The sequence below is a fragment of the Miniopterus schreibersii genome, assembly GCF_964146895.1.
Source record: "Miniopterus schreibersii genome assembly, chromosome: 2".
In the NCBI taxonomy this organism is placed as follows: Eukaryota; Metazoa; Chordata; class Mammalia; order Chiroptera; family Miniopteridae; genus Miniopterus; species Miniopterus schreibersii.
This window is the reverse complement of record NC_138102.1, coordinates 185,661,921-185,686,257: the sequence shown is the minus strand read 5'-3', so window position 1 is coordinate 185,686,257 and position 24,337 is coordinate 185,661,921. Positions and strand designations below refer to the sequence as shown.

The following is a 24,337-nucleotide window of genomic DNA, read 5'->3' as shown; positions in this document are numbered from 1 at the left end:
GGCAGCCCTGCAGTGTGCCCCCGAGACTGAGGGCTCCCTGAGGGGCTGACCTTTGCCACCTCACCCTAGTCCTGGCCCTAGCCCTTGGTGCCACGTGGCCCTGGACTCGCTCCTGAGGGAGTCCAAGGTCAGAGGCGGCTCTTGCGGACCTTAGGGAGCAGGGGCCTCTCAAACAGCCACCCTGTACACCCGGGAAGCTTTTCTACTCTGCCCGGAGGAGTGGGGACCTGCAGCCTCGCCGGGGCCCAGCAGGAGCCACTCCCAGAACCTGGCAGCAGGTGGCGCCAGGCTCCCACTGAGGATCAGGCTCGGGGTGCAGGTCCCGCCCACCGGCTCCTCTGCCTTCTCCCACCCCCACCCTGCACCCCACCCGGAGCTGACTAAGCTCTGACTGCTGTCTCCCGACACCCTCACAGCACCTCATGAGACAGGTGGGGAAACTGAGGCCCGGGGAGTAGAGCGACTGCCCTTAGTCTTTGTCCCAGAGCCAGGCCCTTTCCCGCACAGGGTCCCCGCGGGCTGGGCAAGGAGACAAACTAGCTGCTTTGGCCGCCCTGACACCTTCATCCGGTGGTTTCTCCGCGTTGCTGAGCAGGTGGTGGGGGCCCCTGCCCCCACCACCCCTCACAGGCCCACCTTTTGGGAGGGTTCCATGCCCCCATCTCTAGGGACCACCAGTTGGCCGAGGAGAGCCTGGAAGTTGGGTTGGAAGGGAGGGAGGGACACGTGAGCCAGGTGTCACCCCCTCTGGGAAGCTGCCCCTGACTGCAGGGCTGGGTCCAAGGCTCTCAGGGTTTCTGAGTCTCTGGCGTTGTGCCGACCAGAGTGGGTGGCTCTTGTGTGGCCCTGGTTGCTACCCACCAGGCCGTCAGCAACGCAGGATAGAGGCTGGCACATCAGAGGTGCCAGGAGGAGAGGCTGGACTGACTCCTCGGGGAGTTCACGGTCACGGTTGGCTCAGACGGACACGAGCCACCGAGGTCGGAGGTGAGGCCTGGACTGTGGGCATTCAAAGGAGGGGCCGTGCACCGAGCTTCTATGATTGGGGAAGAGCTGGAGGGTTCAGTGAGGGGGCTCAGGTGAGGGGGCAAGGCTGCATCCGGGGGCCAGGGGTGAGTGCCCAGAAGGGCGCAGTGGCCGCTCTGAGGCCTGGTGGTGGGAGCCGGGATGGAGCAAGGGGACAGAAATGATGTTCAGGGGACAGAAGTGGCCAGACTGCTCCTAGACCACAGGGTGAGAAAGGGAAGGTGGGCAGTGCCCAAGTCACTCTGACCCCAGAGGATGGGTGGAGATGCCGGGTGTCCCACTGGGAAGGCTTCTCCTCTGCAAACTCCTACAGACGGCGGATTGGGAAGCCCCCCCTGCAACAGCTCCTTGAGGGCAGGCCGGCCCAGGGAGGGGACGGGTATGGGTGGGTGTCGGGAGGTGGGATGTGCTGGTGTGCCCACGCTGGCATGGCCACGCGGGGCTGGGGAGGCCTGCAGAACCCAGGCAAGAGGCCAGGAGGCTCATGATGGAGGCTGGGGCCAAGATAGTGCCTTGGGGACGGTCATCATGGTGGTGGGAGGGGCCAGGGCACTGGGAGGAGAGTCTGGCCAAGGCCTCATGTTTCTGCACACTTGGCCAAGAGGTGCCCAGCTCAGCTAGTCCCCCCTTCGTGGGGTCCTTCTGGACCTCTGGCTGGGTCAGGGCCTCCTGTGGTCCTTGTCACAGAGTCCCTGTCCAGGATCACCATCCAAGGACTGTGTCCCGTCTGCTGTCCTGTCAGGCAGGAGCACTTGGGGGCCACAGTGGTGTCCAGTTCTGTGTGCCTTGAGGTCAGCAAGAGGCAGCTTGGAGTTGTCTAATGTGCCTTTTGTAGGGGGCAGTGGGGTGATCCAGGGACTGGCCCTAGCTAGGAAAGGGGGTGTCATTGGGGTCTGTGCCAGGCACCATGTGTACTGGGGCGAGGGTGGACCTGAGGGGTGCTCTGGGGCACCTGGTCAGTCATGAACGGGGTCTCCTAACACCAGGCTAAGATCGTAGGGACAGGCAGGCCTGCAGCAGCCACCATCACGAGGGCCCAAGGCCTCCAGGAGACACATGGGTGAACATCTGGATGGCAGCCACCCCAAGGATGGACACCCCAAACAAGGGCTACCCTGGAAACTGTCCCTGGGGCTGGGCACAGGAATGTCCGGTCCATGGACCAGCACCGGGAGCTGAGGTGGCCTTGGGCCAGGCTCTGGAGCTGCTGACCCTCCTGCCCTGGGGGGCCTTATCCACCAGGCTGGGGGCTGAGCGACACCTGTTGCCTGGGTCCCAACCCTGTGCTTGAAGGAGGCGTGAGTGGGGTGGAGAGTGGACTGGGGTCGAGGGTCCAAGACTCAGCCCACCTGAAGGGCCTCAGGCCGCTGGCATGGGTGGGACAGGGACAGTCAAGCCCAGTGACTCCCAATAGCCTAGACAAGCTCCCGGTCAGGCGACGCGCACGACCCTCCTCCCACGGCAGGCTCACCCCAGGAACCACCGACACGCCCCCACCTGCCCCGCCCCTGGGCCTCCAGCATGAACAGGGCCGACTCCAGGTTCTGGTCACACGAGCTTTTATTGAGAAGGCGTACAAGCGGAGCCCCGTCACCCGAGCGCGGGCGGCCCTCCCTCGGGCGTGCCACTGGGCTCCTCAGGGAAGGCAGTAGGTTGTATAGTTATCTTCCCAGGGGCAACATCCCTGCCCTGAAACCACACAACCTACTACCTCACCCCGCGGTTCCCTGGGTGCGGGAGGGCCGCCGCCCGCCACTGCCCCACGCCAGCCTCGGCCCGTGCCGGTGGCCGTGGCCACCAGAGCCGGCGGGCGCAGGGCAGGAGGACACGCAGGCGGGAAGGGCAGGAACTGGGAACGGGGCCCGGCTTCGCTCCACCCCAGGGTGGAGGTGCCACCCCGGCCAGGGGCCCGGTGCTGGGCCGGGCCGTGGGGAATGTGCTGGCCCAGACAAGCCCCGTGGGTGTCCCTGGGGTGCCGCCCCGCAACCCCAGCCAAGTCTCAGCTGCCCGCCTCTGGCCCCAGGTTCCTCCTCCCGGTGCTCAGTGCCTGCCACAGGGCTGCAGCTGCGGGCACGGGCCAGATTCGGGCAGCCCATGGGTGCCGCAGGGGCAGGGAGAGGACAGGCTCTCCCACTGCACAGGGAGAGGAAGGGTCAGCGCCGAGCGCTACCAGCATCCCTTCAACCCTCATGTGCCCCCACTTTGGAGGAGAAAACTGAAGCCCAGAGAGGTCAAGGGACCTGCCCAAAGTCACACAGCAGGTGGAACCCAGGCCTTTCAGAATTACAGCATGGCAGCCACTGCCTCCCACACCCTGCCGAGGCTGCCCCCCCCCCCAGGATGCCCCCCACCCCTCCCTGGCCAGGTCCTGGGCGTGTCCACCGTCGATGTTACAGCCTCTTCAGGAAAGACAGTAGGTTGTATAGTTATTCCAGAGCAGGGCCGAGCCCCAAACTATACAACCTACTACCTCACCCCAAAGGGCGTCAGTCTTGGTGCCAGGACGGACTTCAGGGCTCCCGAGACACCCTGCAGGGGACAGGGGGACAGAGTTGTAGGCCAGGCCCAGAGGTGCTGAGGGCTCCGGATTCTGGCTGGAGGGTCAGCTCCTGGGAGCAGCCCCCCTGCAGAGCGGAGCCCAAAGGAGAAAACCACCAACGGGAGGGGGAGGAGAGGGGAAGACAGAGACCGATGAAGTGGGTCACCCAGGAGAGTTTGCTGAAGGGTGGCAGGGAGGCGAGGAGACTTGGCCTCAGGGGGAGGGCACAGCTTGGGCAGAGGTTTGGCAGTGGGACCATTAGGTCCTCACCTAAGGACCTCTGTGCCTGAAGGTGGCACCTGGAGCTGAATGGGAGGGACACAGCTCTGAGGACATCCCTCCCCATCATAAGGTTCTCCATGGCTCCCTACTTCCCAGAGCAAGGCTGGTGGGAGGGGCTGCAGCAGTGCCAGGTGCCACCCATGCCATCCTGTGTGAGCCACCTGGGCATTCAGTGGGCACGGTCAGGGTAGAAGACTCCCTGGCCCGTCTCCTGCAGAGCGACCAAGGGCAAATCCTGGGGGCTCAGGCTGGGCAGGTGTGAGGTGCCCCTGCAGGGTGGGGACTGTCCCAGCCTCGGGCAGTGCCCTAACCCTGGCTCACCTTGAGGAAGACTGGCGGCCTCGGACTGGAGTCCCACCTCAGTGCCACTTTCCCACCTGTTGGATTTTAGAAAAAAGTAACAAGTCTCAGGTCTGGAATGAGGGCCTGGTGTCCCCACACAAATGCACCCTCTACTGCCCATCGGGAGCTCATGCCTCAGGCCTGGAACTCCAGGCTCTGTGGCCGGTGGTGCGGCTGGTGTAAGCAGTGCCCAGGACCAGTGGCACCCTTCCTCTCCTCCGAGGGCCCCGGAGTCTCTCCCACCCTCAGCCACCCCCATCTCTCCAAGTGATCAGGAGGCAGAGATCATGACCCCCGCAGGGTCCTAGGGTCCCCGCTCTGGCTTTGCCCCCACAAAGCAAGAACTTACATGATCCTTGCCTCTTTTTTTAGCTGGATTTTTTTTGGGGGGGTAGGGTTGACATTTCTGAGTCGGTGGGGGAAAGCCCCAGATTCTGTGTGTTAGGGGGACACAACTTGCTGGTCCCACCAGCCCTGTGGTCCTAGGAGTAACCATGGGCCTCAGGCCTTGGGATGGCGAGGGTCCTGAGACAGACCCAAGGGACCCTCCCCAGCCGGCCTTGACAGGGCCAATGGCCACTGCTGGCAGTGCAGGGTGAAGGGGACTCCCGGGCGGAGCTGCTGGGACTGAGCAGTCAGCAGTCACCCTGTCATCTGCCAGCTGCCACCACTGGCCCTGCCCCAGTCCCACAGGGACTGGCCCTACTTGGGGTGCTGGGCAGGCTCAGGGTGGGAGGAGCCAGCCGGCTGGGGACAGGTGTGTGGGAGGCCTTGGCGGGCAGGTGGCCCTTTCAGAGACAGGCGGATGTCTGGAGCGAGTGAAGCAGGCAGACAGTGTCACCCCGCAGTCACCTCAGGCTTGGCTTGGGGCCACCGGGAGCTGGGACCCCCCCCTTGCGGCTGCCCCCCCCCCCCCGTCGCCCCTATTAGGTTTCTCCCCATAAAGCAGCCAGTGTCTCTGCTCGTCAGGCCGTGCCGACAATGGAGTCTGGGAGAAAGACGGGGGATGGCATCGGGGGCAGGTCCCCGCTAACACGGCTGTGAAGTCTGTGAGATGCGCGTACGGGGCAGCCGTGAGGGCCAGCCGGGGCAGGGCCAGGCCTGGGGGGGCGAGCCAGGCCCTCAATTTATGAGGGCCAAAAGTGAGCCTTAAAACTAATGTGAAATTTAAAAATTCACTAATGCGAAAGGTCCATGATATAAAAACATCAACCCTACGGGCAGACTGGACCAGGGTTCTCCTTCGCCCTCGGGCTCCAACAGCTGGGCGAGCGCAGGGCCCAGCAGGCTCACCGTGCGCGAGACCACACCGTGGGGACACAGGGCAAAGCCAGAACCGGAAACTGGATTCTCTGACTCCAGGGTTTTCACTCTGTCCTGTGCAGGTGGCCCAGGACACAGAGACAGGGGAAATGGTGCCTCCGGGCAGGAGCCCCGGCCCAGGGTCCAGCCCCCCGAGTCAGGGGCAGATCCAGGCCCTCCTTCCTTCTCGGGGCCCCTCTGCTGGCCCCTCCTTGTGTAGCTCCCCTAGATCGGATGCCCACGTGCTCCAGGCCGGGGTCTCCCATTGGTGGGAGCCTGTGCCCCACCCTGGCTGCACTTTCCCATCTCCAGAGACCTCTGAGCTCCTGGGGGGGGTGATCAGGCCTGTCTACTCCCCAGGGCAGGGTCCAGGCCCGTCTGCTGCGGCCAGATGCCCTTCGCCAGAGCAGGGCCAGCGGTGGGGACTGACACCATGCCCTCAGGTGTGAGAATTTTGTAGCATCTAAGAGGCTGGGGGTCCTGCTCTGCAGACGCTCCTACCTGAATCCCTGGGGGCCACAGGTAGGGGGGGGGAGGGAGAGCTGGCTCTGGGCACTGCCTGGCCACAGGAGGAAGCTCGAGGTGTGGACTGTGCCCAGAGAGGGTGTCAGCCAGGGAGAAGCTGCTCCTCACACCCCAGGGCTAAGTTCAGGGTTTGCTTGGAGTCCAAAGGGGCAAGCAACAAGCAAGGACTCGGAGCCTGCTCTCGCTCCTGTGGGCATCGCCAGCTGGCATCTAACCATCAGGCAGGAGTCTTAACCTCAAAGGCATGTATTTATCTGAAAATATTCTCCGTTCAAGCCGCAGTCTGGGTCACAAGGCAAGGAGAGGGGGAAAGGGAGGGGCGTCGTTAAAAAAGCCAGCGTGAAACCTGGCTGGGGGCCGCCCCACCTGGAGGACTTGGCTGGGACACATGCATCTGGGGCAGGCAGCTGGCCCCAAAGCCCTACTGTGCGCCTTGCCACCCGCACGCTTCCTACCTAGGGCACGCAGAAAGTAGGGTGCGGCCACGGGCTGCCTGGCGCCACCCCATGTGCCAGAGACGTGGCATCAGTCCTCTCGGATGCACAGGCTTTTCTGTTTCTGGGCACTTCTCCTAGGAGCCCTGACGCCCTCTGAGGACCTTAGGGCTGGTGCTGCAGACGGGCACATGTGCTCGTCCACCCCGGGAGCCAGCGGAGGCCACTGTCTCCTCTACACTGCCCTCCAGCCCCCCGCCCAGATGTCCTGGACACGGCGCGCCTGCTCCTAGCGTGACCACAGCCTGTCCGCCAGGCCCACCTCTGGCCTCTGTCACAGGCACGAGCTGGTGGCACTGTGCACAGAGCAAGACCTCAGCCGGCCCACGCGGCGCTCACCTCCTCCGGGAAGCCCCTGACCCTGCTCCCTGAGGATTTCAGGCTCCCAGGCAGGTGAAGGGGTGAGGGGCGAGTGGGACCCGAGGGTGCAGCCTGAGCTAGACATGCCCGTTCCCGAGGCCAGGGGGCGCGCGCCCACTCGGGAGCATCATTCCTAAAGGCCCGAGGCCGCCAAGGACTCCCCCAGGGGCGTGGCTTTGATCACAGCTCTGCCGGACCCTGGGCTGCAGCACCTCGTCTGCGGGGCGCAGAGGTCGGGGGGCGCGAGGCCGGGGGGCGCGAGGGGCCGGGCTCCGGGCGACCCTCCAGCACGCTGGCCGCTGGCCGGGGCTAAGCCCGGAGCCCGGCCAGGGCGGGGGAGGGCAGGGGCGGTGCTGGCTCGGCGGCCACCAGGCGGGCGGCCGCTCCCCCTCCCCTCCGCCGGCCACCGGCCGCCGCCCAGACACGAAATGGCGCCGGGCTGAGGCAGCCATTTCATGGTGCCCTCGGGAGACAAAGGCCACCGGACGGGGTGGGCCTGCGGCCGCAGGAAGGGGACTGACCGCGCCGGAGGCAGGCCGCCCGCCCTGCGCTGAGGCCTGGGAGTGCCCGGCTAGAGAGGGGCAGGCGGGCCCTTTCTGGGACCTTCCTCCTGCACAAGCTCCCAGCCACCCTGGGGTGCCACAGGCCCCGTCACCCGTTCAAGGGGCTCTGGGTGGTGCGAGGACAGGCTCCTGGCCAGGGCAGTGGCCCCCGTGTCCTCCCGCCTCACAGGGGAGTGGACAGGGGGAAACGCAGCCACATGGCCTCCTCGGACGGGCCTCCTTTGGGGTGAAAGGCCTCCTCTGCCCCAGGCCCAGGGAGGACGATCCTGGCACCCGAGGTCGGGCAGCCTCTGACCTGCCCAGTGCCGTGGGCACAGGGGCAGAAAGCAGCACTGGGCTGCCACCCAGGGACACCTGGAGGACCACTGAGGGAGGCTCGGCCACACCCCTCCCGACCTCCTGTGGCCCTAACCCCACAGCCTGGCCATTTCTCGAAACTGGAGGCTCCTGTCTGCTTGTTCGGTGACCATCCGCCCCTCACTCACTCCTGTCCCCTCTGGGATCCCCTCCTGCCTCCTCTGGACAAGAGGCACGGCCCCAGCTGCCCCTGCAAACACCCTCTGGACTGGACGCCTCTGGAGCACAGCCTGGCAGATGGCAGGGACGCTCGGTCACCGGGTCTTCCTGACTCTGCCCGCCCGAGGTCTCCACACAATTCTCCAAATCTTACTCGGAACCCAAGTGCAAGGCAGGGATAAGCTGGTCCCCCAGCCGCAGAGAGAGGCTGTGGGAGGTCAGAGTGGCCCGAGTTGAGCTCGTGCAGATGTGGGGGAACTGCCTGCCTGCTCTTTGCCCCTCCCAAGACCGTGTGTGTGCACAGAGCCGTGTTACACGTGTGTGCATCCCCCGCTTCAGGCATGAGCAGCCCATGGTGGCACCTGGAGGGAGAGGCTGAGGAGTCCAGACTTTCCACATCCCGAACGCAGCACTGACCTGAGTGGCAGAATCTCCTAAGCTTTAGGCACCAGGCATCTGGGGAATGCGGTGGCCGGGAAGAAGGGGCGACACCTGGGAGGAACCAGAGATGCTGGTTAAGTCTCGGGAAGGAGCACCCATCGATGTGTGGGGCACACATCCCTCATCTGTACCTGCTGGTCCGGCCCACCTGCCCTGAGACCCCACAAAGCCGGCACAGCTTAGGGCCACCAGCACCTCTCAGGAGACCCCACGGGCTGGGAAGCTGCTGGGTCTAAGTGACTTTATACCCAAAACATGGGCTGAAACACTCCTACAGAGTGTCCCCCAAAAACGTATACACACATTAACAAACAAAGTCCGTAGATGTTACTACATTTGAATGCCCCCGGGGCATTCTGGAACACACTGCATACCCCAAAGCTCCACTGAGAGGCATTCCTAGTCCTATGGATGGGTAAACTGAGGCTCATGGCACCAAAGGAGCCCATCGAGTGTAAGTTCTTAGGAGCTGGGCTGGGGGCTCGGCGTGCCCAGGGGCAGGGTGATGGCTCGGAGCTTACTCAGGAGAGCCTCCAGACCAAGAGTTCTGCCGTCCCAACCCTCCCTAAGTCCATCCGATTCCAGGAGAAAAGTCAGTGTAACAGGGTCACGGCAGGCGTGCGACCCAGTGAGGGGAGCCGGCTCACAGCTGCCCTCGACCCTTGTCCTGGAGGGGTCTTCCCCACCTGCCAGGGCCAGGCTGGGTTCCTCGGGCACTCTGGACCAGGCTGCAGGCTGGGGGCGGCAAGTGTGGGCTGGTGTTGGGGTCTCCTGATAGATGGGTCCTCGTTCCCCTCCTGGCCAGGCCACCCGCCTCCTGGGCTGCCTCCCTGCCCGGGCCCAGGGCAGAGACCACCTTACCTGAGCTGTGCACTTCCCGAGCATCTTCTGAAGGCTGAGATGGCTCCCACTTTCTCTGGGGGTGCTCTGGGACGAGCCACATCCTGTAAGACACAAGGTGACCAAGACGTCAGCTCAGCAAGCCTGGTGGCACATGGCCCTGAGAACAGGAGGGGGCTCAGTGCGGCCCCTTCCTCAGCCTCCCACTGACTCCTCAAAGACCCCTGGCGATGGGCAAGGGGTCACACTCCCTTTAGAAGGATGGGCAGAGAACCCTAAGAGCTGCCAGGGCCGGGAGTCACTGTCACCACCGCATGGTGTGGAGGGGGAAGGGATGCCAGGGCCTCTGCCTATCTCAGGGTCACTAGTGAACTTCAAACTGGGGTCCCTCGGGGGCACAAGTACCCCCAAGTTACAGAAGCAGAGCTGCTCACCCATGCCCATGAGGATCCCAGCACTCCAAGGCATTCCTGTGTCCATCTGCAAGGTGACCCAGGGCTGCTGGGCTCCCATTTCAGCTCCGCCGTGGTGACCCTGGACAAGTCCCTTCGCCTCTCTGGGCCTGGTCTCCTCACTTATAACAGAGGGACAGCAAAGCCACCTCCGATCCACGTGCAAGATTCAAGAGGGTGCATGTTCTCACCTGTCTGAGCTTGGTGTGAGAGCCCAGGGGCACTGGGGACGTGCGGGAACACATTCCCTGCCTCATGCCTGGAGAAATTCCTTCCTGGCCTCTAATCTTACAAGTGACGCACTTGCCTGGGGCCAGGGTGGACACAGCCAAGGGCAGGTTGGGGGCAGGGGGCTATGAGCCCCGGCAGGAACTCCAATCCCAGAGGCTCAGCCCCGACTTGTCCACACTTGTCTTTGGCATGAAATGTGGCCCCTCTCCAAGGTCACGACATGTAGGAAAAACACCCTTCCCGCCCCAGCCTGGTGCTGACGTGCGGAGCACGCAACAGGCCCTTGACTTACGTGGAGAAATGCCAGGGGAGTGACCGAAGCCTGGCCCTGGGTCACGCCATGCCGGACACCCAAGGCCTCGGAGGAACCCAAGGGCAAGAGGGGTCAGGAGTGGGCCATCGAGTTTGTGGGCAGCCACACCCTCCAGCCAGCGTTTGCAAGAAATGAGTCCCCATTTCACTGCGTTGCCTGGGCCAAAATGGCTACAATAGGAACTTGGGGTACATGGTCGGGGCGCAGGCGAGCTCAAGTCCCCAAGGACACAACATCTAGGGGCAGAGCTGCCAGGCCTGGGGCGGAGCCCAGGCCCCAGAGACAAACAGGTCACAGAATCTTCCGGGCTGTGTGGCCTTCAGGGACCTGGCCCCTCTGAGCCCCAGTTTGGTATCTTAAAAAGGAGCCTCTGAAACGCACGGTACCGAGCGGACATCAGAGGAAACGAGTGAACGTGAAATCCCAGTGCTCGGCAGGGACGCACTGTCGGTTTTCAAGGGAGGCAGCCGCGGGCACCAGGCAATTGTCTCCAGAAAAGCCAGCGACCTCCAGATGCGCCCGTCTGCACACCCACCTTGAGCTCCGCTAAGTCCAGTTTGTCATAAGCAACGGCCCCCATCTAGCTTGACGACAAAACCGTTTTCTCTACAAAAGTCACCTCCAGATGCCGCAAAATGCCCTGGCCGGTTTGGCTCCGTGGTTAGAGCGTTGGCCTGCGGCCTGAAGGGTCTTGGGTTCGATTTCTGATCAAGGGCACGTACCTGGGTTGCAGGCTTAATCTTGGCGCCGGTGCCAGAGGCAACCAATCGGTGTGCCTCTCTCACATCGATGTTTCCCTCTGTCCATCCCTTCCAGTCCTCTAAAAAAATCAATGGACAAAAGATCCTCAGGTGAAGATAAATCTAATAATAATAATAAAAATAAATAAGTAAAACGGCCACAATACACCATCACCCCCACCACGACCTACTGCCCCCCCCCCCTTTGCAAATGGCTGTCTTTGGGGGAACATTCAGCGATAACCTGGGTGGGTCAGCTTCACTCTGGCCACGTGGCGCCATCCCACCGTCCGGGGCAAGGAGTGGTCTCATAAGGCCCCTCAGATGAGCGCTAACAGGGACTGTCTTTGGCGGAGGTGGCGCAGTGACCTTGGCGGCTTGGGCTGCAGCACCGAGCGAGTACACCGAGGCCCTTCTCCTCTCCCGTTTCAGTTGCTGGACTCTGTTCCATTCATTCATAAAATGTTCCCCAAGAGCCTGCCCTGTGCCAGGCTGATGACTTCGGCCCATTCTGCCCGAGGTGCCCAGCCGCCCAGAGCAGACACCTGTGTGAGCCAATCCCCCGGCTCGGGGCCACGGGCACGCGGGGCAGTGGGCCCGTGAAGAGCAGGGAGGGGCAGACAGGGCTGCTGGGGGCCTGCAGAGTCCCAGGAAGGGGAGACTGGCCGGGAGCCCTGTTAGGTGGGAGACGGGGAATCGTGATCCCCGGGTGGGCTCGACATGGGCACCACCCGGGGGTCCAATCAAGGGTGGGGGGCGGGCAGAGATGCTGGGGACGTGCTAAAAGACAGCAGGACGGCAGGAGGTGGGGATGGTCCGGGTGTGGCTGGGCTCACTGCCCCCCCACCGGCAGGTCTGGGGGATGAAGGGGACTGAGGCGGTGGGGGCGGTGCTGAGGCAGCGAGGAGCCCGCCTGCCATAAATCACCACGCGAGGCTGTATAATTATCTGGGCACTTAAGCTCTTCTTTCTTTTCTTTCCCCCCTGGGGAAATTTCCTTCATTTCCCTCATCTCCCCGCACGTCTAAATCAACTCGGCGGCCGCTGCCCACTGTTCGGAGCTAACTCCCTTGGCCAGCCTGACCGGGGAGGCTGGGCTGGGGTGCAGAGAGGTGGTGGCTACCGGGATGCGGCGGCTCCGACCCACCAAGTTTCACTCCTGCACCGAGTTTTCTGGGACAGAAAACTGCAAATGCCACCTCAGCCATCCTTGGAGCTGCGGCAACCATGTCCCCAGGGCCCTTCACCTGCTTCTCCGGCCCCTGGAATCTGTCAGCAAACTGAGGGGGGGAGTCAGGCCCAAAGTTGCGTGGGGGATGGGCTGGGTCCCTCGGCCCAGGTGAGGAATGTCCGGCCACACCCAGGCCATTCACACCATGCCGGCTGCCTGGCCCTCCAGCAGCGGGGCCAAGTGACCTAATGGGGACACTCTCCAGCTTATAGACAGGGAGGTGGCAGCCTGTGTGGCCACCAGGAGCCATTCGCGTGGTGGTCTGGGGGGTGGTGACACCTCCCCAGGATGTGGGTCTGGGTCTGGGGGCTGCCACACAGCCACGGACCAGCCCTGGGTGAGCTTTTCAATGTCACGGAGCAGCAGCACCCTCCCAGGCCTCTTGGGGATGAGCCGACCGGGGTTTTTTTTTTTAAAGCTGGATCTCTTTTTCTGCCCATATTTCTGACCTCCGGAAACCTCTCGGGTAGTTTTCCAGAGCCCTGCAGGTTCCATCACAGGCACATTTCTTGCCTCCGCTCGCTGCATTCGCAGCCAGGTCACTGGGCACCCAGCAGATGCCAAGCAGAGCCTGGTGGGCACAGATGCCCATAGCCAAGCTGTGGGTCTGTGGCCTCCGACTGGCTCTTGGCCTCGCAAACAACTATCTACGATCAGAATCTGTGACTCCTTCCCTTACCAAAAAAAGACACCAAAAAAAAAGAAAGAAAGAAAAACCCCTCCTTGAAAATACAAAAACTGCAGACTGAGAATCTGGGCGAGCTGGCACTGCTGCATTTTGTTCGGTCGCCTCCCTTCTCGGCACCACACACTGCGAGTAACTAGAGTTCAATCCTCCCATTTTACAGATGATAAACTGAGGCCCAGAGAGAGGAAGGGGCTTAGTCAATGCCTCCTGAGACTCTGTGGCCCAGCCAGTATGAAAGCCTGGGGCCCCTGACTCTGGTCCAGTGCTTCACCCTCAGCAGCTGCTGGTCGAGTGAGAAAGGACAGGGTTTGAGCCTGGAGTCTGCCAAGACCCACAAAAGGCATGGCCCTGGGGGGGCTGGGCACCGAGGGATGCCAGGCAGGGTGGGCGAGCCCAGGCCACTGGGACTGCTAGGTCCCCTGGCACAGAAGGCTGGGACTCGGTAATGCGGGAAGAAACCCCTAGGGGGAGCCTCTAACTCCAGGGGCAGTGCTCACGGAAAGCAGGCTGGCTGGCCCTAATGGAAACCAGTCAGTGGCCAACTGCAGCAGGAGGCCCCCCATGGTTTCCATGGGGACGGAGCGGGGAGGCAGAGCTCTGGCGAGGTTGCTCAGCAGATGTGGCCTGTGCAGGGCTGGCGTGGGGTGGCGGGAGGGGCGGCGCTGTGCCTGGCAGCCGGGCCCTGCCTGGGACGTGGCAGGCCCGGGGCTGGATGCAGGACCCAGCCTGCGGCCGAGGGAGGGGCCCCCACCTCCAGAAGTTTCCTAGATTCCAGGGCCTCGGATGGACACCGGGTGCTCCAGGCTATGTATCTGCTCTCCACGTGCTAGGCCCAGCCCCACCCTCCTGGCTCCATCTTGTCCTGGGCCTCCTTGAGGACGCCCATGTTTGCAGAGGGAGGCCCCTCTGCCTGTGAGAGCAGGACAGAGGCGACGGTCTTGGCTCTGGCCCCCCAGCCGCGGACCCGGCCTCCACGTGGTCGGCTCGGTCCAGCCACCGCGGGCTCACAGCCTCTCCAAGAGGTGCCCTGGAGACTCCTGAGAGCTCCAAGCTACTCCGAGACACAGGGACACGTGGGATCTGGGAAGTGAGCACCACGTGGGACCTCACCGGAGGCGGACGTGGTCCCTGACTGCCCACAGAGAGCTGGTTCTACAGGAACTTAGCCATGGACACAGCACCCAGGCGCCTCCTTCCTGCCCTGACCTAAGGGAACCCCCTCACGCCGAGACCCCAGATTCGGACCAGACATCTGCAGGCACCAAAGGACTCTGGCTCCCGGCCCACGCGGGGACCCGAGATAAGTGTCTCCCTGGGAGAGGGGTCAGCATCTGTTAGGCGCTGACTGGCGTTCCGACAGGCAGAACCTGAGAAAAACCCTGGGCTCGTCGCCTACACTGCAGGCTCCAGCCCTTCTGCCCTGGGCCACCCTGAGAACACTGAAGGCTGCCCAATTGTCTTGGGGTGGTTTTTTTTTTAGCATCTCCCAAATATTTTTATTCTCGGTGTGTGAACGGCAAACTCTCTGCAGAGCCTCCGAGATCACACCTCGAACATTCCCCCTTCTCTGGGCCATGGGAGCACCAGGAGCAAGGTCAGCCCCACGGCTCGCTCCCTCCTTCCCGCGGCCACACTGAGCACTGTCCATGGTCCAGCCAGCACTCAGAGCCACAAGGGCCTGGAGCCCCCACCCCTGCAGGGCAGCTGGGGGCTTCGTCAGCCCAGCCAGCAGATCCTGGATCTTGGAGACCCCCAAACCCTGCACATATGGCCCTGGGGGGAAACCCTGCCTCTCCCGTGGGGCAGAAGAATCCAGACCACCGGACAGAGCCCTCGCGTTGGGTGTCTGGGAAGAGCCCGCCAAGGTCTGTTCCCACCCAGCCCGGGGACTACGTGGGTCCTGCAGTCAGAGACCTGGATTTGGGTGCAGGCTCTGTCACCCACTAGCTGTGTGACTCCGAGGATGTTCCTCAGCCTCTCGGAGCCTCAGTTTTCTCTCACAGAAAACTGCCAAAGCCCGCTCCCACGTGGCTGTCCCAGCACAAGGGCCCTGATATGTGCCGGTCCTGACTGGATGTTGAAATGAAATGGAATTGGGGCATATTAAGTTTAAAAGTTGATGTTTTAAAAAAAATGGATCAAAGTACTTGCCTTTGGCGCTTAGTAGGTCAACAAAGGTCCGTTCCCTGCAACCCGAAGGAGCCGAGTCCTGCTTGCGACATTGGATACGTGCGGACCCTCCCTTTGGGGAGCCAAGTGTGGCCCCAACTCTCTTCACGGGGCCAAGCAGGTCCCCCACTGGCCCTGCCCCAGCTGGTCTCACTCACCCCTTCCCTGGCAGCTGGACATGGACTGTGGCGGCCACACCCTTCCCCACGGCGTGGGCCCAGATGGAAGCCGCTTCCACAAGCCACCCGCCAGCGTTGTCCCGAGAGCCCGGGCGCCCAGCGGGCCCACCGCCTGACCATGACTCCCTCGGGGGCAGAGCTCACCTCCGGCGCAGAGCACCCAGCGGCCCTCGAGGCCCGGCCTTCGGGAGCTGAGAGCGTCCACAGGTCCTGGCACCGGACGACTTCGCGTTGTGCGCAAAAAGGCTCAAGCTGGAGGGCGCCTCTCCACTCCACCACCGGCTCCGCTCCACGGCGAGGGCGCCTGGCCCGGCGGGTGGGCAGGGGCCGCTCACCTGGGCCTCGAACACGGAGCGCGGAGAGGACTCCTCGTCCCAGCAAGTCGCAGGAGGCTCTGGCGGCGGGAAGGGCGGGAACTGCGCTTTTGCCTCCTGGAGCCCGCCACCCACGCCCAGGCCGGAAGTTGGACACACCCAGTGCAGGAATCCTGGGGGGCAGGGCCGGGCTCCCAGGAAACTGGGCCAGAGGTTCCCGAGCACGAGCTCCAGCAGCTGACCCCACCCCCAGGCCTCCTGGGGGTTTGCAGGCCCTGCCCCCACCTCCCGTCCAGACCCCACACTCAGAGGCCCCACCCCAGAGACCCTTCTCCAGGGCCCACCCGCGAACACCCATCAAGGGCTGCCCAGGCCCCGCTGAGTGCCAGGCAACATCACCATAGTTAAATCCCAGAGAAACCTGCGGGTAGGATGTGCCCCCCCATTTACAGATGGGGAACTGAGGCTGGATGGGCAGGGAGCCCACCTGAAGCCCAGGCCTCAGGTCCCTTCCTAGGGGGCCACAGGGAGGGGAAAACCAGCCATGGGCTTCCCAACAGGCTCTCCCTTGGAGCATCTGGCCATTTCAGAGGCCAATGCTGTCACCCCATTTTAATCCGAGAGCACTGAGGCCTTGCAGGGAGAGCGGCTCTTATCAGGACCTTCCGTCCAAGGCTGTGCTAGGCACGCATGCAGGCTCATCCCCCCAGCCCCCACCCCCACCCCACCCCACCCCCACCCCGCGCCCGAAGGAATGCGCCTGCTGACCCTCGCCTGCAGCCCAGCACGTAGGCGCACATGTGCACACAGGCGCACATACGCACAAACACGCACACACATACGCACACACACGCAGGCCTGCCCGGGGGGTGGCCCACCCCAGGGCCTCGCCGCTCCCTCCCTCCCGCCAGCCCCTGCCCCCTGCCTGCCCTGGGCCTGCGTTGCCGCCATTTCCTCTCCAGGCCAGTAGGCTCCCTTCCAATCTGTAAATGGCGGTACGGGAGCCTCCTGGCCTCGAGGACACGGCGCTGTGCCTGGCCAGAGCCCGGAGTGCTGAGACCAGGAGCCTGGCCCCTGGGTGGCCCCCCAGCGCACTGCCTGCTTTGGCCGTCCCAGGGTGGCCCACAGGCTGCAGCATCCTCGGGGAAAGACGAAGGGGGCCAGCCCCAGCAGACACGTGTCCTCCAAGCGACAGTCCACCTCTGGAAGCCGCCAAGGTACCTGGGAGTACAGGACACCTACGTGTGCTTCCAGGCATTTCTGGGGGGCTCTGTACGAACTAAGCATGTGCTAAGCGCTTCACGTGTGTTACCTCGAGGCAGGGACATGTTCTGTCCCATTGTGCAGATGAGGAAACAGAGGCACAGAGAGGTGAACCTGGCCCCTGAGCAACACGGCCAGGGAGGAGGTGCCTCCATTTGAATCCCGGCCTCAGTGCCCTTCTCCGCTATGACCCCCATCACTCTAAGGCTGGCCCAGAAAGGGGGGGCCGCTTCCTTTGGCCTCCTCTTTGAGAGCCCCCCAGACAGTTAATACAGTTAATAGTTAATACAATTCAGACACCCAGACAGGAGTCAACAGGCTAAAAGCCCAAACTCGGGAAGGATGCAACGGTTTAAAAAAAATGGGGCATTTCAGCTCCCCGACGGGGCTGGCAAATTTCATCAACTTTTCACTCCTGCTTTCATTCCCCGAGATCTCCACCAACAGGTCCGCGCCTTAAAACGGGGCCCAGCCCAACCCTGCGTTACCCTGCCCGCGGGATGCAGTCCAGGGACGTGCCCTCCTCCGTGACGTGCGCGGTTGCCCCGGCTGCCCGGCCGCCGCCAGGAAAGCAGCCTCCGGGGCTGGGGGCTGGGGCTGGGGCTGGGAAAGGAATCCAGAATTTAGAAATGTAGAGACAAACACTTAAAAATAAGGGGGGGGGCGGGGGGGGGAGAAGATCCCTCGCAACCGATAGCATCGTGACGTGAGCAAATTCGCAAAATAAACAGTTATCATCATTTGCAAATTATTGTGGCTGTAAACCTGCTCTGCCCTCATGTGTGGTGATAGGGACCAATAAATTCTGCACTTTATCTTGGCAAGATAATTTTTTTTAAGTTTATGGCTACTCTTTGTAGTTTACCTGTTGAATTTTTTTTTTTTTTTTTTTGGTTTGGATTTAAAAGTACCTTTAAACCATGCAAAATATTTACCAACTGATTTTTTTCATAAAAGTCTCAAAACAATTTCACGTTAAGTCTGTACATAAAACACTTAGAGACTAACGAACATCCTACAGATTGTGAAGCTGTTCAGGTCACACGTGCTAACTCCACGATTTTGAATTTAAATCTAGTGCTACGCGGTCCGTGCTGCGAACCGAGATAAAAATTGGTAATTAATTAAAACACTTCAGGTCCTTTGACCGAGGTCCTTTGGAGTCTCAAAAGGCAAAGATAAAGACCAAAATTTAAATTAAAATTTAATGAAGGAGCTCGTGTTCCTCCCCGGGATTTTTCGGGGAGCGGGGAGATCATTGAACGAGGCTGTGTCTATACACAGATGCAACTTGTTTATTCTGACCTCTGTTCTTTGAAATTGTCGACTCCACAATTGAAATATGCTGTGTGTTCCAACAAGGCCCCGGCAGCCGTAACGACAGACCGGCCCATCTGTGCTGCGAGAATGTATAATTTCAGCCTATAGTGGAATTTATATAGAAAGCGATGATGTGGAAACTGCTCTGCGTGGTACTTTCTTAAAAAAAAAAAAAAAAAAAAATCCTGCCGAGAAGCACTGGGTGCCATGGAGAATGCTGAGATTTTGCCGATTTAAAAAAAAAAAAAAAAAAAAAAGATTCTATGGAATTTTACTGATTTTACCCAACTTAAAAACTACGATGATGACTGGTCACATATAAACCACGCAGCTGTGTACGCTGTTTGCCGGGAAAGGTGTTACCCATCTACGTGAAAACCATCAGATGAACATAATCTCGGTGGAAAATGCTAATTTAGAATGAAAACGCTCATTGACGGAAATGAATTGATTTTATGCTACTTGCCCCCACCTCGTCCAAAAACAAGAAGAGCTAATACTCGGGAAATTTGACTAACATTCCAGAATTGAGGATTAAAAACCTCTTTCACCTACCTTAATCACACCCAAAAAATAAAATGAAAAGCGATGAGAAGTGAGCAGCTATTAAAAGTACAAATGCTTTTAAAAACAATGAACCCCCCCCCCCAAGCGCCTCTCTCTGTAGACTCTTGGCTCCTTTGCCTTTAAAATTTATGACGCTGTTTTTTTTTCTCTATTACTTTTATTTTGTCCCCAGCGTTTTATTTGGTGCTTGTTAAATATTTGGGCGCAACGAGCCCGCAGCCCGCCGCGGCAGAATGTGGCTGTCATGACCACGGAAATGTTTTAATTATCCCGGCTGCCCGCGCCGGCCTCGGCAGCCGCGTCCTCCAGCACCGACTGCCGTCTGATCTCGGAACAAAAGCAGCCGCCGGTGCTCCTCGCGCGGGCTGAGCTCAGTTTTAATATTTGGTGGGCTCCGCTCGGGCCGGCCGCTCGGGCCCCGGCGCCGCTGAATTAGAAAAACAAAGATTTCTATACGAGAGGATTTTCCTCTGAGCTGCAATCTAGAACTTTCTGGGCCAGATTTCCCATTTTCCATAAATCAAGACCCCAGCTGCCCTGAACCGGGGCGGCCGGGCCGCGTCCGTCTGCAGGCCGCGCTTTTATCAGCCTGCCCGAGGCTGGAGGTGAGCTGGGAGCTGAACTTTGCAAATCCCACCTTTTAAGGGAAAAGGGTCAGCATTCTGAAGGGTCAGGGGCCAACGGAGAAGCTCAGGCAGCCCGGGAATCCAGCTCCCGGCCGGCCGGCGGCACGGCCCTTGGGACACAAAGGTCTTTGAGGAACTCCCGCCCCCGGCGGCCACGGCTCAGGTCCTGGGCAGTCGGGTCCCCGGCCACAGCGCCGCAGGTCGGAACCAGGGCAGGACGGGGACCACGCGCCACCCCCCAGGGTCCGTCCGGTGGACAAGCCACGTGCGTCCCACACGCAGTCCCTGGGCGAGGCAGTTATGAGCCGGACACAGCACCGTTAGCACTTAAACAAGTGCTTAAAAAAATAAAAGCCCCAAACAACCTAACGGATTTTTCCCACACTGAGCCGAGAGTCAAAAACAGCTTTTTTTTTTTTTTTTCTTTTGGTGTTCTTTTTTCAAAAAATAAAATAAACGAATGGGGAAAAGAACTGGATCCCTCCACTGTGGACACGGCAGCATTAAAGATGCCGGACAAAATAAAAGGGCCTCTGTTTCCCGAGGCAGCGTCCACCCTCCGTGTGCCAGCCTGGCCCTGCTGCCGGGAGTTTGCAGGGAGGGGCGTGGGCGCCTCTGGTGTTTTTCCCTCCGCCACTCCCGACGCTGCCAAAAATGAAAATAACAGTAATAATGGTAACGAGACGAATGGACCCAGCGAACGTGGACGAGAGGGCCGTGCCTATTGATGCCTCCCGAAACATGCGTTCAAACAACCGGCCACGGAGCTCCCGTGAAATAACAAACATTCGTTTTAATTGTGATTTCCGAAGCCCGGAGCTTTGGATCTTAAAAAATAAACGGGCTTGGCTTCCGCGTTTCCCCTGCAGCTTTCGGGAAGACTGACTTCACTAAGGCTGGGGGGGGGGGGGCTCTGGAAGAGAATTTTGAATTTCGGAGAACCAATTAGAGGAAGGGACGTAACAGGCACCGAACACAAGATGGCAGAGCCCTCGGCTGGTCTCCAGCAGACGAGAAGGGAAAAGGTGACTTACCCAAGGTGCCGGAGGACAGGCGCTTTCTCAGAAGCAGGGGAGGAGAACGGCGTCCCCTGGCTCACCGGTCACGGGGCGGGCGGTGGAGCGCAGGTCCCTCTAGCCGGCCGGCCGTCCCGGGTGCCAGCCCCCGTCGGACTGGCCCTCGGGCGTCCTGGTCCCCGGCCACCGACGTGTATCCGTCCCTCGTCCTGGCTGGCGTGGCCTGGGCCCTGGCCACCCGGGCACCGGGGCAGGGCTGCCAGGAGCCGAGCGGCGCTGGGAGGCCGGCCGCCAGCGCGGGAGATGAGGGAAATGCTACTTTTGTCTCCTGCTCTCATCTGGCACTGGCTGCGGGGAGGGGGGCCAGAGGCGGCCCTGCGCTCGGCCCCGCCCACCGGGAATTTTGAAAGATGCTCATGGGTGCGGGCTGGACGGTAGACGTGGCAGGGGCGGGCCAGACCCCCCAAACCCCCACGAGGCAGTGGGGGGGCTGGCGGGGGGGAGGGGCGTGGGAGGAGGAAACAGGGGCGCTGGCCACTCAGCGGCTGCGAGGGGGACGCCAGGAGCCCGCCTGGCCCGGCCCGGCCCGGCCCCAGCCCTCCCCGTGGCCAGGCCTCGGGGCCCGGCGCCATGTTAGGGCGGCCCACTGGGCAGGCTGCTCAGGAATAGAGGCCGCATTGTTTCCACGCTCGGTCCTGCGGAGCAGCGGGGGGCCGACAGTCGGGGTGCTCCCAGCTGTGCTCCCCAACCCCACCCCAACAGCCCGGGCCCGCCACGGGAGCCCATCTAACGGATGCCCCGGGAGTTTCATTCCGGCCTTGTGTTCGACCGGCCACCTAACCTGGGCAAACCACACCGCCTCTCCTGGCCTCAGTTTCCCCGTCTGTGTTAAGACCAGGAGGAATGGCTCCGACCACCAGGGCCGCTGGGCGGACAGACTGAAAAATACAGGCAAGGTGCTGAGCCCGGCGCCCGATAGATGGTCACCGTTCAGGAGGGGCCGAAAGGCGGCCAGGCGACCCTGGGGGGTCCAGGCGCGTCACGGCAGCCTCTCCCCATGTGTCACCATAGTCTCAACTCCTTCGGTTTCACCAAGATTAAAACCGGCCCCCACAACGGGAAAGGGGGACCGTGCTGTGCTCGGGCCCTCGGGCTGGACAGTGAACTTGAGTTGGAAGGCGGGCGCTCTCCTTTGGAGATTTATCGCACTTAGCCGCCCTTTGTTGCAGGCACCTGGGCTGCGTCTACGTAGCCAACCCGTCTGCCCAGGTCTCTCCTTGGGCCCTTTATGTGGCCGGGAGCTGAGGGATGACCACTGGGCCGGCTCCACGCAGGGTGAGCCGCAAGCTGCCAGCGTGGGGCCCCTGGGCGGGCAGGGCCAGCTCTGTGCCGGGCGGAAGGGATGGCGCAGAGTGACCGCGGCTGTCGGTGACAACTGGAGGGAGGTACGAACGGCCTGGACCCCTCGGGCCAGGCTTCCAGGAGGTTTTAATACCGCTTTATACCCATTCAGGGCCGGCCATGCCCAGAGTGAGCGCGCCGGGGAGCAAGCGGGCGAGGAAGGCGCACCCAGGAGGAGCCCTCGGGTCCCCGCTCCGGCCTCACGCACACAGCCACGTGACCAGCTCGCCAGCTGATGCCAGAGACAAAGCAGGTAGGATTCCGATGCCACGCGCCCAGCCAGGAGCGCCGGGAATTCCATTCCAGCAAGCGCTTGGCACGGCTGCCAACGGCCTGGCCCCAGGAGGAGAGGGTCCCCGTGCTGCACGGGGGATGCCACTGAAAACCGGGTGGCCATTTTGGGGCCGGCCCTGACGGGGGAGGGCCGCAGGAGGAAGCGGGCACCCGCACCCGGACACACACATCTCCCCGTGGCCAGAAGTGGCCGCTGCTGTGCCCAGCTGGTCGCCCGGGAGATAACAGCCTCCACCCCAAGGCCTGCAGGCCAGCGTGGGGCTCAGGGCACGGCGCAGCGGCCAGGCCCGAGTCGGGGCCTTCTCGGATGGGCCTGGGTGCCCGCAGCTCTGGCAGCGTCTCCTCGGTGCCAGGGGCGGAACCTCCCTGCACAAGCCCTTCTCCTCCTTGCAGGGCAGGGAGGGCTCCACAGAGGCCATGCGTAGACCCCGACATATTCGGAACACACGTGTGTGTCCCTGCAGGTCCGAACCTGCATGTCGGGCGCTGGCGTGGAGCCCAGGCAAGTCTGGGTGACGGGCTGTGCAACCGGCATGCAATTCACTGCAGCTCCTCTTACCATGAAGGCACATGAAGACTGCAGCCCCGGCACCGTCGTTTTATTATAATTTAAAATGTAATTATAACGGGCTGATTTGAATGTAAATATGGCCCTTACACACAAGAAAGGCCAGTCTAGGCTGAAGAGCCCCAAATCAGCAGGTAAATATTTCAGCTGAACGCTCTCCCTGCCATCTGAAATCCCAGAATTACGAGGGGCGGTTCACAGAGAAGCCCGGCATCAGAGCCCGGCAGCGAGCGTCAGAGGCGACGTTCCTGCGTTAATCTTAAGGGGGAAATCTACGGCTCCTTAAAAAAAAAAATTTTAAAAATTGGCCTTTTTACTTGGTGCATCCCAGGCACACATTTTCTGACCACAACTACCCCTCTCATTTGACGATAAGAGCCGTTGCTTCTGTGGGTCAGATCTCTGTTCAGAAAGCCTCCCGGCCGCTGATTAAACGGAGCAGGAAGGGGGGGGTCCTGCCGCTCGATCCCACCATCCACGCGGGGTTTCTGAGCTGTCCCAAAAGGCAGAAAGAAAGGCAGGCTCCTGAATCCCAACTGAAACAAGTTTCCAACCAAAATTTCACAAGACGACTATATAGAATTTTACTTTTGAACCCCCCCCCACCCAAAAAAAAAGGTGAATAAAAGCTTATGTTTCCGGGTTCCTCTGCCCCGTGTCATGAGATTTCAGTCTTGTTCCTTTCAATTTTACCGATCTTATCCGTGGTCTCAGAGGCTGTTGTGCTCCCCCCCCCCCAGATAAAAGACTGTTCTCTTCACAGTATTTGGGGGTGGGGGTCAATGCCAAAGGTTAAAGAGACCACAGCCTAGAGGTTCCAGGATTTCTTTTTTTTAAAAAACGATGCAGCAGCAGTTTTAAAAAACAAAACCTCATTTTTGAAGCTAAATATTATCATTTGCCAACAAAAATCTTTTTGGGCAAGAAAGAATCTTGGCAGGGAGGTGACTCTCATCACCCGTCCCATAAGGGATGCTTTCTCTCCTGTCTCCCCACCCCCCCACACACAGGGACGTCCAGAATGAGGACCCCCGAATCTGGCAGGGGTCTGGGATGACTGTACACTGTGGCCTTCCCAATACCCCCCCCCCCCCCGGCAAGTCTAGGAGGACTCCCTGCCGCCCCACCAAGCTCTCATTACAAGCCCCATCTGGATTATTAATTCCTGCCAGTCCCTAACGTGAGCCTGGGGTCCCGGCCTCCCCTCCCAGGGTGCCTTCCTGGCTGCGTGGAGGCTGTGAATTTAGCAGGAACCCAGTGGAGCTGCCTCGGGACCATCCCCAGCAGCCAAGCCAGGAATGGGGGGGTGGGGGTGGCCGGTGGGTAGGCCTAGGAGGGAAATTCTGTTCATTCTGTTAATGCAGAAAACTTCCGTCCAGCGCTAACTCTGGACCAGGTTTGTCCAGCGGGGCAGTGTGCCTGAGGGCCTGTGTGTGGCTTCACCAAGTCAGGCTACACTCTCCGGTAACCTGCAGGCCACTCCCAAGTTCATCAGAGAACGGGACTGGGGGGGGGGGGGGGTAAAGAGTAAAGAATAACGGAGAGTCACAAATATTGTCCAAAATGGCTTTCTGTGGTCACCCCCGCCCCCAAACCCATGGACTGACCCTTTATACTCTGGTCCCTGTTTTTCTCACTTCCATTCTGCGCCCCCCCCACACACCCCCCCCCCAGCAGACAAAGGCCGGCAGGGCCTGGCCAGAGGGAGGCCCCATCCAGGCCGTGACCCCAACCC

The 24,337-nt window shown here is 61.2% G+C and overlaps 2 long non-coding RNA genes across 2 annotated transcripts; one reads left to right on the top strand and one right to left on the bottom strand.

Annotated features, from left to right (window-relative positions):
* Window positions 1-2,576: 2,576 nt before the first annotated feature.
* Window positions 2,577-11,038, bottom strand: LOC308552849. Its single transcript, XR_013998150.1, has 6 exons — window positions 10,949-11,038; window positions 9,665-9,804; window positions 9,252-9,334; window positions 8,367-8,441; window positions 4,169-4,224; window positions 2,577-3,555 (listed from the first exon to the last, which is right to left on the bottom strand). It is a non-coding gene; the product is annotated as an uncharacterized lncRNA (long non-coding RNA).
* A 9,238-nt stretch (window positions 11,039-20,276) lies between these two features.
* On the top strand, window positions 20,277-23,262 carry LOC308553376. The gene is made up of 3 exons (XR_013998235.1): window positions 20,277-20,348; window positions 21,853-21,993; window positions 22,499-23,262. It is a non-coding gene; the product is annotated as an uncharacterized lncRNA (long non-coding RNA).
* Window positions 23,263-24,337: the final 1,075 nt, after the last annotated feature.